The sequence below is a fragment of the Salvelinus fontinalis genome, chromosome 23 (assembly GCF_029448725.1).
Source record: "Salvelinus fontinalis isolate EN_2023a chromosome 23, ASM2944872v1, whole genome shotgun sequence".
NCBI lineage: Eukaryota > Metazoa > Chordata > Actinopteri > Salmoniformes > Salmonidae > Salvelinus > Salvelinus fontinalis.
The window spans coordinates 24,047,165-24,063,771 of record NC_074687.1 but is presented as its reverse complement, the minus strand read 5'-3'; the positions used below and the strand labels follow the sequence as shown (position 1 = coordinate 24,063,771).

The 16,607-nt window shown below is 41.2% G+C and overlaps 1 protein-coding gene across 3 annotated transcripts in view; it reads left to right on the top strand.

The window, feature by feature from the left end:
* The window catches only part of LOC129821059 (zinc finger protein 385B-like), a 230,930-nt gene that overhangs the window by 147,991 nt on the left and 66,332 nt on the right, over positions 1 to 16,607 (top strand). The window lies entirely within an intron of this gene.

The following is a 16,607-nucleotide window of genomic DNA, read 5'->3' as shown; positions in this document are numbered from 1 at the left end:
TAACGTTCCATCAGGCTTCTCCTGAGACCAGTTTCCCTCAGCTCAGCTGTTTATGTATTTATTACATTTTTTATTTAACCTTTATTTAAAAAGGGGAAACCCATTGAGACCATGGACTCATTAACAAGGTTACCCTGGAGCAATAAATCAACGTGATCAGTCTCAATACAACACTATCAAATTACAATTACACATTCAAACTAATCAAATTGAAAAGCGACAAATAAAATTACACACAAATAAAAACTCTGCAGTTCTCCTTCACCACATTCCTCATCAAAGTCCCGAACTGACCGTTTGAGACAAGAGTCAAGCCTCAACGTGGCCTGCAGGTCATTCCATGCGCTGGGGGCACAATAACTAAAAGCAATCTTCCCGGACTTTGTGGAGACCCACAGAACCTCGAGAACCAGCCAGTCTTGAGAGCGAGTTTGATGGTGGCTGGATTAAGCTGTGAAGCTGTGAAGGGAGCTCTGTTCTGAGGGAGCTATCTCTCTCTCCTTCTCTCTCTCTCTCCATTTCTCTCTCTATCTCTCCCACTCTCTCTCTCTCTCTCTCTCTCTAGTCTGGTCTGGTGTTGTTGCCAACCCTCAGCAGGGAATTAGATAAGGCGTGAAAATATGGCGAGATGAACTGGGCTGGCACTCTTCAGCGGGAAGAACAGACTTTAGACAGACTAAACATGTAGGCCTACTTCTGCCAGTGAATGTTCTTTTCTGGAAAGTGGCTTTTTGTGAAATAATTCCCCCAGCTTTGACATTGTGTGCCTGATTAGAAACATTAAATAATGAACATTGCTCATATAAAACAATGTTGTAAGGTTGGGGATAGCAGAAATCTGAATTTAGCAGCTCTGTGTAGAATATACCTTCGTACTCGAAATACTGTATGTTGCACAACATTTTCTATGGAAGTAACAACATAACCGCTAGCCATGATCTGGTGTGTGTTTCTGGTGTGTGCTGAGTACAATGGTGTTTGCAGCAGTGACGGTGAACCACAAAGCTCAGCAGCAATCAGAGGTCGCTGCCTGCCTCCCCAGTCTTTAGCTCTAATCTGTTATCTATAATTATACTGTAGCCTCTACAAACTGTTCCTCTGCTCCTGCTGGAACGACTTTGTAATTACAGTACAAGGGTTTATAATGACACCAATTCTGGCAACAGTAACTATGATCATCTACAGGCCTCTTCTATGTTCACCTCTGGCAATAATGGCTGATGCTTTATCTTTCATATAATGTCTGCATAATGCACACAGAATTACATTCAACACTATATAATACTGTATATCATATTATTTGTATTGTATCCCTGTGTTATTATATGCTGTTTAGCAGACAATTGTATCCCAAGCGACTCACAATTATGTATACATACATTTTAGTATGGGTGGCCCCAGCAGGAATCGAACCCATGAACATTGGCATTGAACGAGCCATGCTCTACCAACTGTGCCAGACAAGACCACATTTTTAATAACTCACAACCCATTTGTACCGCAATGAACTAAACCAAATATGTGAGAGATCACTGAAAAATAGATAACAATCCTCTAGACAGACTTTGCGATCTATATTATTACATCCACTATGAAATGTACCAGCGGGCTGAATGATAATGTCTGTTAGGGTTGATAAAGTAATAGCAGCAGTAAGTACATTTGGAGGAGGCTAAGGCACAGCCACTTAATGCATAAAGCCCACGCACTGGGAGACTGTGGAGAATGATGTGCCTGGGTATGTCCCAAATCCTATTCCCTATATAGTGCATAGGGCTCTGGTCGAAAGTAGTGCACTATATAGGGAATAGGTTGCCATTTGGGAGGTAGCCCCTGCCTCCAACGGCTCTAAATAGCATCTTGTAAAATAAAATCTGGTGCCGACTGTTGACTGGCGGAGCGTTTTTATAGGAGCTCGAGGGTTTGTAGATATTCGTGCCAGTGCCACGGGAAGTGTTTCAGCAAACATTAGTATTTCTTTGATAAACAATAGTAGGACTCAAGCATGGGGCTATATGGAGCTACGGAGAGGCTAGAGAAACTGGTTTCTGCTACTTAGAGGAAGAGGGAAGAATAGTGCTTTACAGTTGCAGTGTGTGTCAGTTAAAGAAGAAGAGTTGTATTTTAGATAGCATGGGAGGGGGATGTCTGGAGGCTCCCCCTTCCTTCTGTTCCTAAATCTCCATGGAAACGGTAGAGCTAAAACAACAATAATTTGCACATCAAGGGACAACGTATTATGATATGAATTGATTGATTACAGCGAAAACTCGGGTGTGTGTGTTGAGAAGCAATTGAACACCACTATTGTAACGCCGTTCTTTCTCAGAGGAAAAGCGTACCTTGATTACACAAGCCACATTCACATACAGCTTCATTGTAAAACGATATACAGTACAGTGAATTTAATGAATACTCTCAGAAAATTGATTGGGGTACAGTACAGGTGCTCTAATTTGTTTGGGCATGTAGGGATCATGTACAGATGCCATACAGTACTACACAACGAAATGTTAAGTGTTACTGTATTACAATGTACTTGGCATTATTAGATAAACCACAAAGATAACAATAAGAGACTGTTCGTCTTTTAACTCTCAGGATTCTCATGTTTATACTTCAAATCAAATCAAATGTTATTTGTCACAAGCGCCGAATACCGTGAAATGCTTACTTACAACCCCTTAACCAACAATTGACTCAGTACCTGTACCCCCTGTATACAGGTTAGTCGAGGTAATTGAGGTAATATGTACATGTAGGTAGGGATAAAGTGAATATGCATAGATAATAAACAGCGAGTAGCAGCAGCTTAAAAAAAAGGGGGGGGGGGGGGGGGGTCAATGCAAATAGACTGGGTAGCCATTTGATTAGCTGTTCAGCAGTCTTATGGCTTGGGGGGAGAAGCTGTTAAGAAGCCTTTTGGACCTAGACTTGGCGCTCCGGTACCACTTGCTGTGCGGTAGCAGAGAGAACAGTCTATGTCTAGGGTGGTTGGAGTCTGACAATTTTTAGGGCCGTCCTCTGACACCGCCTGGTATATAGGTCCTGGATGGCAGGAAGCTTGGCCCCAGTGATATATTGGGCCGTACGCACTACCCTCTGTAGTGCCTTGCGGTTGGAGGCCGGGCAGTTGCCATACCAGGCAGTGATGCAACCAGTCAGGATACTCTCGATGGTGCAGCTGTAGAACTTATTGAGAATCTGAGGACTCATGCCAAATCTTTTCAGTCTCCTGAGGCGGAATAGGCATTCTCGTGCCCTCTTCACGACCGTCTCCCAAATCGCACACTATTCTCTATATATAGACCCGATATATTCTCTATAGGCCTTGGTCAAAAGTAGTGCACTACATAGGGAATAGGGTGTCATTTGGGAGTAACATGTGTGTCAGGTTTTATTCCTAGAGCTGTTGACAATGCTGCATGTCAGACCTGCTCCCCTGCTGTGAACCAGAGAAAGGAGGGTTTGGTGCGGTTGTTACTGTGTTGTTACAGTGCTTTGAAGAGCAGATGGTGTCGGTTTAATAAGCAACTGGATTGTATGTTTTCTTTTTTGGGGGGACTCCCGAGTGGCGCAGGAGCTGCTTCTCAGTGCAAGAAGCGTCACTACAGTCCCTGGTTCGAATCCAGGCTGTATCACATCCGGCCGTGATTGGGAGTCCCATAGGGCGGCGCACAATTGACCCAGCATCATCCGGGTTAGGCCATCATTGTAAATAATATATTTTTCTTATTAACTGACTTGCCTAGTTAAATAAAGGTTGAATTTAAAAATAATAATAATAATTTATATATTTGTAACGGCTGTCGTCGGTGGAAGAAGGTGAGGACCAAGGTTCAGCGTGGTAAGTGTTCATGATGTTTAATAATCATCAAAACAGAACACTGAATAACAAAACAACAAAGAAACAACCGAAAACAGTTCTGTCTGCTGCAGACACACAAAGACTGAAAATAACCACCCACAAAACCCAACAGAAAACAGGCTACCTAAATAGGATTCCCAATCAGGGACAACGATTGACAGCTGCCTCTGATTGAGAACCATATCAGGCCAAACACAGAAATAGAAAATCATAGAAAAACTAACCCAACTCACGCCCTGACCATACTAATACAAAGAAAATACAAAATAACTATGGTCAGAACGTGACAATATTGTTATCTATGTCTTTCTTTTATATATCGTTATGTATGTCTTTCTTTTATATACAGTATTCCAATGTACTGTATGTCCTTTCTTTTATGTTCTCCTTTATGTAAGTGAATGTATGGTGTGTGTTAATGTCATGTATGTCCTTTCTTTTATGTTCTCCTTTATGTAAGTGAACGTATGGTGTGTGTTAATGTCATGTATGTCCTTTCTTTTATGTTCTCCTTTATGTAAGTGAACGTATGGTGTGTGTTAATGTCATGTATGATAATGATGTTTTGATACTGACTTGAGATCTTGTTTGAGCTTGGATATGAAAGGAAACTTTGGTTCTCTGATTTGATGTAGTATCTTGTGTAGTTTTTTCCCCAATTATATGTTGTTTAGCTCAGTGGACTAACCTGATCTTGAATCCCACCGACAACCGTGTTCCAATAATAGTTCAGTCACATGAGCACATTTTGTTACGTTATTAACTGACAATTATCTGATTATTTATCCATACATACATACATTCCATGCCCTTTTTCAGTCATTTTTACATTAGAGATGTTATCATAGAGACCGGAGGGAAGTTGAGAGATTGAGTGGTGCCATTTTTATTTTATTTTCTCTGTTGCAACAAGACTACATGGTAGTCTGACATATTGCGGTTCTCTTCAATAGTTCAGGGAAATATCCCCACTCCGCAGGAAACCATAGCAATGCATCATGTTCTCTTTTTGCATTCACATTCCGATAGCGATCTAATAGTGGTTGCTCACCTCCTAGTGTCTTAGCACTAGTAGAGTTCACAGGTGCACAGAAAACATCATGGATTATTGAAAGGCTCTGGCCGCTGGTCTCACAGTCATTGTCCTTCCAGAAGGCCCATAACAACAGAGAAATCATCTCTGTGACTTCTTGGAAGAAAGCCCTCCTGTAGTTAAGGTTGGGAATGGGTTCTGATTCCATTCCAGAATGTTTTGCAAACATTTAAACATTAGTGTTTTGGCTCAGGTACTGTACACCCTGGAGTGGAGTACTCCACCACCTCCTCCTCCTCTTCCTCTGCCTCCTCCTCCTCTCTCCCACACCAAATGCAGCAGGATTGAGTCACAACCCTTGTGAGTCACTCTACACACAGATATAGAAACAAAGATAGATTGGCCACCCACTCAGAGTGTAGTGAAAACAAAATAGGCCTAAGCATAACTGGCTGTGCAATAGGTGCTTAGTTCCCCCTACTGTCCATAGACATAGGTTGCGTCCCAAATGGCACCCTGCATCCCAAATGGAACCCTATTCCCTATGTGGGCCCTTGTTATGAGTAGCGCACTATTTGGGAATGGGAGTAGGGTGCCATTTGGGATGCAACCATATATCTACTGAACAAATGGCAGCGTGAGACCTCAACCCACCTCAGATACAATATGTAACATATGCCTACTCTACTCAGTACTGTATAGTACATGACAGACATTTAGAGTAAACCTTTCTGAAGCAGTTTTTTCATGTTTAAAAAATCAAATGAAATTCTCATTCGTAGTATGTGGTTGTGATTCAGTCAGTGGCTCTCTTGTTCCTGTGGAGCCTATGAAAACCGAAATGCAAATGCACTAGTTTATCTTTAAAGAGGTGTCCCTGTGGTTACATGTGGTTGACATTATGGACAGAAATCACAAATTGCTCTCAGACTGTAGGATTCACCATGCCTATTTTATCAGATTAAGCCAGTGTGTGTGTGTGTGTGTGTGTGTGTGTGTGTGTGTGTGGTTATCTAGATTTTTCTTCACACTGCTAGCACTAGGGCAGAGAAACACACACATACACACACATATTTACACACACACACACACACACAGAGAGAACTATCCTCATGTTGTGGTGCAATATAAGGCCATTAATTTAATTTGATCTGTAATTAAATTGTCCCTGTTCATCAGGTGATTTTCTTTAGAGAGAAAGAAAACAATGTTTGCAAATAAATTGAGTTCAAAAGCACAAAGATCCAACTTGTTGTACCTACCTCAGAGCACGAGGTATACTGCCATGACTGGCTGACTTTCCCAAATCTGCATTTAAATTGAATTTGGTCTGTTATTAGATTTTCTTCCTGAAATGTTTGGTGCATGGCTGAACATGAATCAATGTTTGTGTCCCAAATGGCACCCATAGGGCTCTGGTCAAAAGTAGTGAACTACAAAGGAAATACGGAGCCATTTGGGATGCATAACTACTATGTCTGTCCTCTAGTCTGTCATAATAAATAGTTGGAACATTTCATAACCTTGTAATAATCACAGAGGTGCCCATAGAGGAGTGTCTAATATCTCGTTAGCCGGTTGGGAGGGGCAGGAATGGACAGCTGAAGTCTGAGTTCCAAAATGGCACCCTATTCACTATCTAGTGCACTACTTTTGACCAGGACCATTGCAGACCCAGCCGATGTCTTTTGTCACAGACCCAGACAAGGTGAGAATGTGCTGAGCATTATGTTCTTTATTTATGTGGATTAACTAAACTGTACTGTAACCTAAACCCTGATAATCATTTAGCTATTTTAACCAGCATCCGAATTCACTCACACCATTTAATTATAGTCATTGTGTTCTGTTCTGTAGGTCAACTACAGTATGTTAAAATGTTAAACCAAATACTACTCTATCATAAATACACAATTCAACTTTTTGTATTGGGTGTAAAGAAGAAGGTCCTCCATGGACGTATTTAAAGTGTGAAATCCATCATTTTCCATGGAAATGGAAAGATAAACCAGGTCTAGAATAGCACTGAATTAACTATTTATATTCTGTAATTCTAAATCTATTCCATGATAGAATAATCTAATATTAATGAGAAAAAAATATGAGAATTCACAAATACTTTTTTATTATCTCTTAGGGTGCATTCCAAAGGGCACCCTATTCCCTACTGTACATAGTACACTGGTTTTGACCAGAGCTCATAGGGCTCTGATCATAAGTAGTGCACTATATACAGTGGGGAGAACAAGTATTTGACACACTGCCGATTCTGCAGGTTTTCCTACTTACAAAGCATGTAGAGGTCTGTAATTTTTATCATAGGTACACTTCAACTGTGAGAGACGGAATCTAAAACAAAAATCCAGAAAATCACATTATATGATTTTTAAGTAATTAATTTGCATTTTATTGCATGACATAAGTATTTGATACATCAGAAAAGCAGAACTTAATATTTGGTACAGAAACCTTTGTTTGCAATTACAGAGATCATATGTTTCCTGTAGTTCTTGACCAGGTTTGCACACACTGCAGCAGGGATTTTGGCCCACTCCTCCATACAGACCGTCTCCAGATCCTTCAGGTTTCGGGGCTGTCGCGGGGCAATACGGACTTTCAGCTCCCTCCAAAGATTTTCTATTGGGTTCAGGTCTGGAGACTGACTAGGCCACTCCAGGACCTTGAGATGCTTCTTACGGAGCCACTCCTTAGTTGCCCTGGCTGTGTGTTTCGGGTCGTTGTCATGCTGGAAGACCCAGCCACGACCCATCTTCAATGCTCTTACTGAGGGATGGAGGTTGTTGGCCAAGATCTCGCGATACATGGCCCCATCCATCCTCCCCTCAATACGGTGCTGTCGTCCTGTCCCCTTTGCAGAAAAGCATCCCCAAAGAATGATGTTTCCACCTCCATGCTTCACGGTTGGGATGGTGTTCTTGGGGTTGTACTCATCCTCCTTCTTCCTCCAAACACAAAAAAATGCAAATTAATTACTTAAAAATCATACTATGTGATTTCTGGATTTTTTTAGATTTCCGTCTCTCACAGTTGAATTGTACCTATGATAAAACTTACAGATCTCTACATGCTTTGTAAGTAGGAAAACCTGCAAAATCGGCAGTGTATCAAATACTTGTTCCCCCCACTGTAGGTAATAGGGTGCCATTTGAGTGGGTAAATATCCTAAGCAGAAGCCATGGAATACAGGCAACATCTGCACTGGGCTAAAGGCTAGAGCTGCCGTTTTCAAGGGGCGTAATACTGAACCGAACGCTTATAGCAAATCCCGCTACGACCTCCGACGAGCCATCAAACAGGCAAAGCATCACTACAGGACTAAGATCGAATCCTACTATGCCGACTCTGATGCTCGTAGGATGTGGCAGGTCTTGCAAACTATCACGGATTACAAAGGAAACTCAGCCGCTAGCTACCCAGTGAAACGAGCATACCAGACGAGCTAAATGCCTTCTATTCTCGCTTCGAGGCAAGCAACACTGAACCACGGGGGCTCCTCAAGGGTGCCTGCTTAGTCCCCTGCTGTACTCCCTGTTCACCCACGACTGTGTGGCTGCGCACGACTCCAACGCCATCATTATGTTTGCTGACGACACAACAGTGGTAGGCCTGATCACCGACAATGATGAGACAGCCTACTGGGAGGTGGTCAGAGACCTGGAAGTGTGGTGCCAGGACAACAACCTCTCCCTCAATGTCAGAAAGACAAAGGAGCTGATTGACTACAGGAAACAGAGACCGAGCACGCCCCCACTCCGACAGGGCTGTAGGGTAGCTGGTCGAGAGCTTAAAGTTCCTCGCTGTTCACATCACTAAGGATCTATCATGGTCCACACCAGTGGTGAAAAAAGTACCCAATTGTCATACTTGAAAGTAAAGATACCTTAATAGAAAATGACTCAAGTAAAGTCACCCAGGAAAATACTACTTGAGTAAAAGTATGAAAGTATTTGGTTTTAAATATACGTAAGTATCAAAAGTAAAAGTAAAAGTATAAATGACATAATTTACAAACAAAGCATGTGTCCTCCAGATCCGAGGCAGTAGGAATGACCAGGGATGTTCTCTTGATAATGAATGAATTGTGAATTGGACCATTTTCCTGTCCAGCTAAGCCTTCTAAATGTAACGACTACTTTTGGGTGTAAGGGAAAATGTATGGAATAAAAAGTAAATAATTTTCTTCAGGAATGGAGTGAAGTAAAAAATAGTTAAGTAATGTACAGATACCCCAAAAAACTACTTAAGTAGTACTTTAAAGTATTTTTACACACACACCAACACAGTCATGAAGAGGGCATGACAATGCCTCTTTCCCCTCAGGAGGCTGAAAAGATTTGGCATGAGCACTCAGATCCTCAAAAAGTTCTACAGCTGCACCACTGAGAGCATCTTGACTGGCCGCTTCACCGCTTGGTATGGCAACTGCTTGGCATTCGACCGCAAGGCGCTTCAGTGCGCTTGGCCAAGTACGTCACTGAGGTCGAGCTCCCTGCCATCCAGGACCTCTATACCAGGGGGTGTCAGAGGAAGGCCCAAAAATTGTCAAAGACTCCAGCCACCCAAGTCATAGACTGTTCATTCTGCTACCGCAGAAAGAACAAAATAAATATTCCAAACATAGTCTGGGACAGGTGTGGGATGCAATAGATCCCAAATTAATACAACCCCTAGCATCCCAAAAACGTTTTTACTCAGCCTCGTGGTTAGAGCGTTGGGCCAGTAACCGAAAGGTTGTTGGATCGAATCCCCGAGCTGACAAGGTCAAAATCTGTCGTTCTGCCCCTGAACAAGGCAGTTAACCCACTGTTCCCCAGTAGGCCGTCATTGTAAATAGGAATTTGTTCTTAACTAACTTGCCTAGTTAAATAAAAGGTTAAATAAAAAATAAGGCTGACGCAAGAGATCAGAACATTTAGCGTAAAATGTTTATAAACTATTAGGCTATTTCTTCACATTATAAGCGCAGCAATGCACACAGGTCAGTAGTCTATAAACACAAATGTTCCATTAGCGGAAACACCATTATCAAAAGTGACTGCAAATGCTGTTATGCATGTAATGCTTTTATTATAAAGGTGCATTTTTATGGTGAAAATTATCTTCCCCAAACTTGAAACTCATGCACTGCTTATGTATGCCAGTTAAGCTCTACACCCCTTGAAAAGCACATTAATGTGCTTAATTGTAAGATTATTTTTACCCACTTTAGTTGTGATACAACACTTATCAAAACATATAGGCCTATGGGCTAGGCTACATGAGGTGTGCGACTATGATTAGAAAAAGTCACGAAAAATACATGTTTCTTGGCTTAAGCTGGGCATCATTCACAGGTAATATTGTCACCCATCAGACTATTCTTGATTTAATATTGTCTTTACATATACTAAATAATATATGTGTGAAATTCGTTTTGATGTACATTATCATGCATCTGTTTCGAAACATGTCAGGGGAAAAAAACATGTGATCTATGCACTTAAATAGCGAATGGAGGATGCTTTTCCTGTGGTTAATTTTCATGCCAGCCAGGTAGGCTATACTCCTGTGGTAAAGATAAGTAATGTGCTTAATATTTGCTTAATATTAGGACAGTTGAGAAATAAATATAGTAGGTGTATCCTATAGAAAGTTGATGGGATCCTCCTCTTTTTAATAGAGGCCATCACTCTGTTTTCTCACGCAATTGCACAGCCTATAGAAATGTTGCGCAACATGAGCTCATGGGCTCTCATGAAGTGTTTGATTATATTTTCGATCACATTTGCATTGATGTCAGAGTGATTGGAGTGACAATAGAGTGCTGAGTACCAGGCAGTTAGAAAGTTTGGTAGACTACTAATGACCAGCAGCAGCATCAGAGCTTGAAGACGCCTAATTACCGTAACTCAATGGTAACCAAAATTTGGCTGTCTTTATAACTCGTGACTACTGGTGTGGCGATAATACGGTCACCGCAACAGCCCTACCTCTGATCACACGCAAACAGTTCGTTGTATTCCTTCTCGCATCTACGCGTTCTCTTCCTCTCACCTTTTCTTTTCACTTGTGGATTTCAAGGCACAACACATCAGCTGTCTGTGACCAGGCGGTGACAGCAGTGACATCAGCTGTCATATCATAACCACTACACACAGCCTACATCGTTGTCACCATATTAGCTAAAGTAACATCATAGTCAACATAGCTAATTGAACAAATGCGTTAGTAAACCAGCTACAATCATGCAGTACAGTGCATAGTCAGTAAGCAGTTTAGCAGTTACACTGGCGGGCCCTAGTGGCAATAAATTAGTCAAACCAAAAGCTTACCTTGACTTGGAAGAGTTCCAGTGTTGGATAGTCATAGGCAGCTAGCTAACATAGCAGCCTTCTGTTTGAGCCGGGTGTTTGAGAAGGCTAAACTAGTTAGCTGTATTTGCTACCTAAGTACAGTTAGCTATCTCTCTCTTGCTCCTCCTTAATCTTTTAGAAATTAATTGTTAACATTTTTTAATCTATTGTCTTTCTCTCTCTTTGAGTCAACTACTCATCACATTTTATGCATTGCAGTGCTAGCTAACTGTAGCTTATGCTTTCAGTACTAGATTCATTCTCTGGTCTTTTGATTAGGTGGACAACATGCCAGTTCATGCTGCAAGAGCTCTGATAGGTTGGAGGATGTCCTCCGGAGGTTTTCATAATTACTGTGTAAGTCTGTGGTAGGGAGTGAGAACCATGAGCCTCCTAGGTTTATTATTGAAGTCAGTATACCCAGAGGAGGATGTAAGATATCTGTCCTCCAGCTACACCATGGTGCTACACTACAGAGTGCTGTTGAGGCTACTGTAGACCTTCATTGCAAAACAGTGTGTTTTAATCAATTATTTGGTAAGGTAAATATATTTAGTATAGGATATTTTTTGAATGTTTCAATATTTTTATGAAATTCACTGAGGAGTATGGTCCTCTTCTTCGTCCTCTGAGGAGCCTCCACTGGTACCCAGACACATACACACACTCAAAGCCAAACCAATGACATCTCTGAAATGGATCTGCTCAGTCCTTAACCTGTAGATGTTAATCATGTTGGAATAGCCACAAGCATCAATAGTTGCCCTGATCCACATCTAAGAGGTGTCATCACTAAGTGGTCAATGTCTAGGGCTGTGGAGGGACTCGATGGTAAAGCCTCGAAAGAACACCTTTCACGACGCAAAAACGTTTTTCTTTTCCCACTGAAAGAACACTCGATTGAACAGAGAATGAGAAGCATTTGGCTTTTTTACCACCATTGCAACCCAGGGTGAGAGTGAGCCAACCAAGAAGATTATTGATAGGCAATGTCCCTTTCCCCATAAAATTATTGTTACACACAACTGGTCCATAGGTTGTGCTTCCAAGATAATGAATTAGAGTTGTGATTCAGTCTCACTTGGCAAAGACAGATTCTTAGACAGATCATTTCCCCCATTGAGAAACAAACCCTCATGTCTTGGCCCTCGGCCTTGGCCCCATCTATGTCACCATCTGTGTGGGACTGTGTCACACATATATATGTTTTGCCCCTGGAGCCCTGACAACAGCCAAACTCATTATAAAACACATTAACTGTTTATAAAAGGAATAGATGCCTGGGTCGACAGCCTTCCAATAATAGCTGTGTGTAGCTATGTCCTGACCGGAGTAAAATAAAGTTGCCCCAAGACACTGATTTAAGGTCAGATTTGATTTTCTACTCTAATGGTTAAGGTTAGGATTTGGGGAGGGCAAGTCGAAGTTGCCTAGTCGAAACTTCTATCCTAAGATGTGCTGGCCATGAACCTTAGCTAACAGTGTAATACACAAGGACTGTAATCCTATAATTTTATTTTCCCTCCTTAGTGATATGATTTCACTGGCCGTGGAAAAACAACTGAAGGTTGAAAATGAATATGATATGCCTAACGGCTTGCAACCACAAAGGCACATTTCCCTTCTCACAATAGGACGAGATTAGATTCCTATTTATCTTCTCCTATTACTATGATAATGCTATTCTTGTTTAGAACAATTATAAGCTTAATTTTTTTGCCATAACATAAAAGCATTTTCATTTTATACTTATTTATATCTATATTTCAAATGGATCCGTGTAGTATTTTCTTGATATCAAATGCTAGAGGGTCTTATTGTTGAAGCCTAATTGAACATCTACAGTCTGCATAATGTATAATGATAAATAACCATTCATGTTTCCATCTTGTCTTTAATTTGCCAGAGTCACAGAGAATATATGCTCCCAGCCTTGACAAAGAGGGTGGAGAGGATATGGGGTTGGGTAGCCTTTCGGGAAAAGAGGAATTTCACAACACGCTCTATTTTATTTGGCATTGTCAACTGTAATCAGAGTGGAGTGGAGGAGAGCAGGGAGGGAGGAAATGATGGCTAGTTTGTGAGGTGTGCCGAAAGCACCCATAATGCACCACAGGGGGGTAAAAACCCTTCACTCCATCAGACTCTCATCTCTCAACCATCATGTAGTTTTTTCCTACTTGGAAGCTTTATTGAGATAGTATTAGAAACAGATGGAGACTGATGAGATCAGATCTTTGAGTGTTACAACTCAAACACGTAATAAGTCTACAAACTCCAAGTACCCCAATACAACAGGTCTACATAACACAAGGGGGGTTTGCAAGGCAAGGCAAGGCAATGCAATGAAAGACAGGATAGTGGGGTTGCTCTGAGACTCCCTCCTCCCTCCCAGGACCCAGACAAGAAGATGAAACAGACATGAAGCTTGGGTCAGGCTGATTTAAATACTGTATCTAACTCTCTTTCTGACTCTGACTGACTCCAGTTCTCTCTCCCTCTCTCTCTGACTCTCTCTCTCTTTCTCTCAATTTCAATTTAAGGGCATTGCCAAAGCATGTGAAATAGATAATAAACAGAAGTGGAATAAACAATAAAAAATGTACAGTAAACATTACACTCTGTCACGCCCTGGCCTTAGTATTCTTTGTTTTCTTTATTATTTTAGTTAGGTCAGGGTGTGACATGGGTATTTATGTGGGTTTTGTAGTGTCCAGGGTGATTGTAAGGTTTAGGGGGTTTATTTAGAGTAGTTGGGTTTATGTTTAGTATAGTTGTCTAGCTGTGTCTATGTTGTGTGTAGTTGTCTAGGAAAGTCTATGGTTGCCTGAATGGGTTCCCAATTAGAGACAGCTGGTTTCTGTTGTCTCTGATTGGGAGCCATATTTAAGGTAGCCATAGGCTTTAGTTTGTTGTGGGGAATTGTCTATGTTGAACGTTTGTAGCATGTGTATGTGCACTACGTTTATAGCTTCACGGTCGTTTGTTGTTTTGATAGTTTGTAAGTGTTTTGTTTCGTTTTGCATTCTTCTATAATAAATGAAGATGGCTTATTTTCCACATGCTGCGTTTTGGTCCGTCTCACTCCCACACGATCGTGACACACTCACAAAGTTCCAAAATAATAAAGATATTTCAAATGTCATATTATGTCTATATACAGTGTTGTATTGATGTCCAAATAGTTAAAGTACAAAAGGTAAAATAAATAAACAGAAATATAGGTTGTATTTACATTGGTGTTTGTTCTTCACTGGTTGCCCTTTTCTTGTGGCAACAGGTAACACATATTACTGCTGTGATGGCACACTGTGGTTTTCCAACTAATATATATGGGAGTTTATCAAAATTCTATTTGTTTTTCGAATTCTTTGTGGGTCTGTGTAATCTAAGGGAAATATGTGTCTCTAATATGGTCATACATTTGGCAGGAGGTTAGGAAGTGCAGCACAGTTTCCAACTAATTTTGTGGGCAGTGTGCACATATCCTGTCTTCTGTTGAGAGCCAGGTCTGCCTTCGGCGGCCTTTCTCAATAGCAAGGCTATGCTCACTGAGTCTGTACATAGTCAAAGATTTCCTTCATTTTGGGTCAGTCACAGTGGTCAGGTATTCGGCCAAATAGCATTCTAGTTTGCGCTTTTGTTTTTTCTTTCCAATGTGTCAAGTAATTATCTTTTTGTTTTCTCATGATTTGGTTTGGTTTAATTGTGTTGCTGTCCTGTGGCTCTGTGTGATCTGTTTGTGTTTATGAACAGAGCCCCAGGACCAGCTTGCCTAGGCGGCTCTTCTCCAGGTTAATTTCTCTGTAGGTAATGGCTTTGTTATGGAAGGTTGTTGAAGCCCTTCTTTTTAGATGGTTGTAGAATTTAACGGCTCTTTTCTGGATTTTGATAAAGAGTGGGTATCGGCCTAATTCTGCTCTGCATGCATTATTTGGTGTTTTACATTGTACACAGAGGATATTTTTGCAGAATTTTGCATGCGTTCTCAATTTGGTGTTTGTCCCATTTTGTGAATTCTTGGTTGGTGAGCGGACCCCAGACCTCACAACCATGAAAGGCAACACGTTCTGTTAAACTAATTAAAGTATTTTTAGCCAGATCCTAATTGGTATGTCGAATTTTATGTTCCTTTTGATAGAAGGCCCTTCTTACCTTGTCTCTCAGATCGTTCATAGCTTTGGGGAAGTTACCTGTGGCGCTGATGTTTAGTTATGTTTTTTTTTTTGTGTGCTCTAGGGCAACGGTGTCTAGATGGAATTTGTATTTGTGGTCCTAGCAATTGGACCTTTTTTGGAACACCATTATTTTTGTCTTACTGAGATTTCCCAGGTCTGACAGAATCTGTGCAGAAGTTCTAAGTGCTGCTGTCAGCAAACAGTAGATATTTGACTTCAGATTCTAGTAGGGTGAGGCCGGGTGCTGCAGACTGTTCTAGTACCCTCGCCAATTTGTTGATATATATGTTGACGAGGGTGGGGCTTAAGCTGCATCCCTGTCTCACCCCCCCGGGCCTGCGAAAAGAAATGTTTGTGGTTTTTTTGCCAATTTTAACCGCACACTTTATGTTTGTGTACATTAATTTTATAATGTCGTATGTTTTCCCCCCAACACCACTTTCCATCAATTTGTATAGTAGGCCCTCATGCCAAATTGAGTCTAAAACATTTTTGAAACCAACAAAGCATGAGAAGAGTTGCCTTTGTCTTGTTTTGTTTGTCAGTTAGGGTTTGCAGAGTGAATACATGATCTGTCATAATTTAGTTTGTTAAAAAGCCAATTTGACTTTTGCTCACTAAATTGCTTTCACTGAGGAAATGTAGGAGTCAGCTGTTAATGATAATGCAGAGGATTTTCCTAAGGTTTTGTGGATTGGAATCAGTCCTTGGTTCCAAATATTGGTGTAACGGCAGTCTAGCTCTTCCTCCTCCTCGGACGAGGAGAGGCGAGAAGGATCGGAGGACCAATGTGCAGCGTGGTAAGTTTCCATGATTTAATAATACACAAAGAACAAGACACTATACAAAATAACAAATTAACTAACCGTCACAGTCCCGTGTGGTACAAACACTGACACAGGAAACAACCACCCACAAATCCCCAACACAAAACAAGCCACCTATATATGATTCTCAATCAGAGACAACGATTGACAGCTGCCTCTGATTGAGAACCATATTAGGCTGAACACAGAAACAGACAAACTAGACACACAACATAGAATGCCCACCCAGCTCACGTCCTGACCAACACTAAAACAAGCAAAACACATAAGCACTATGGTCAGGACGTGACAATTGGGGAATATGCCAGAGCTGAGGATGATGTTAAAGAGTTTATGTATAGCCAATTT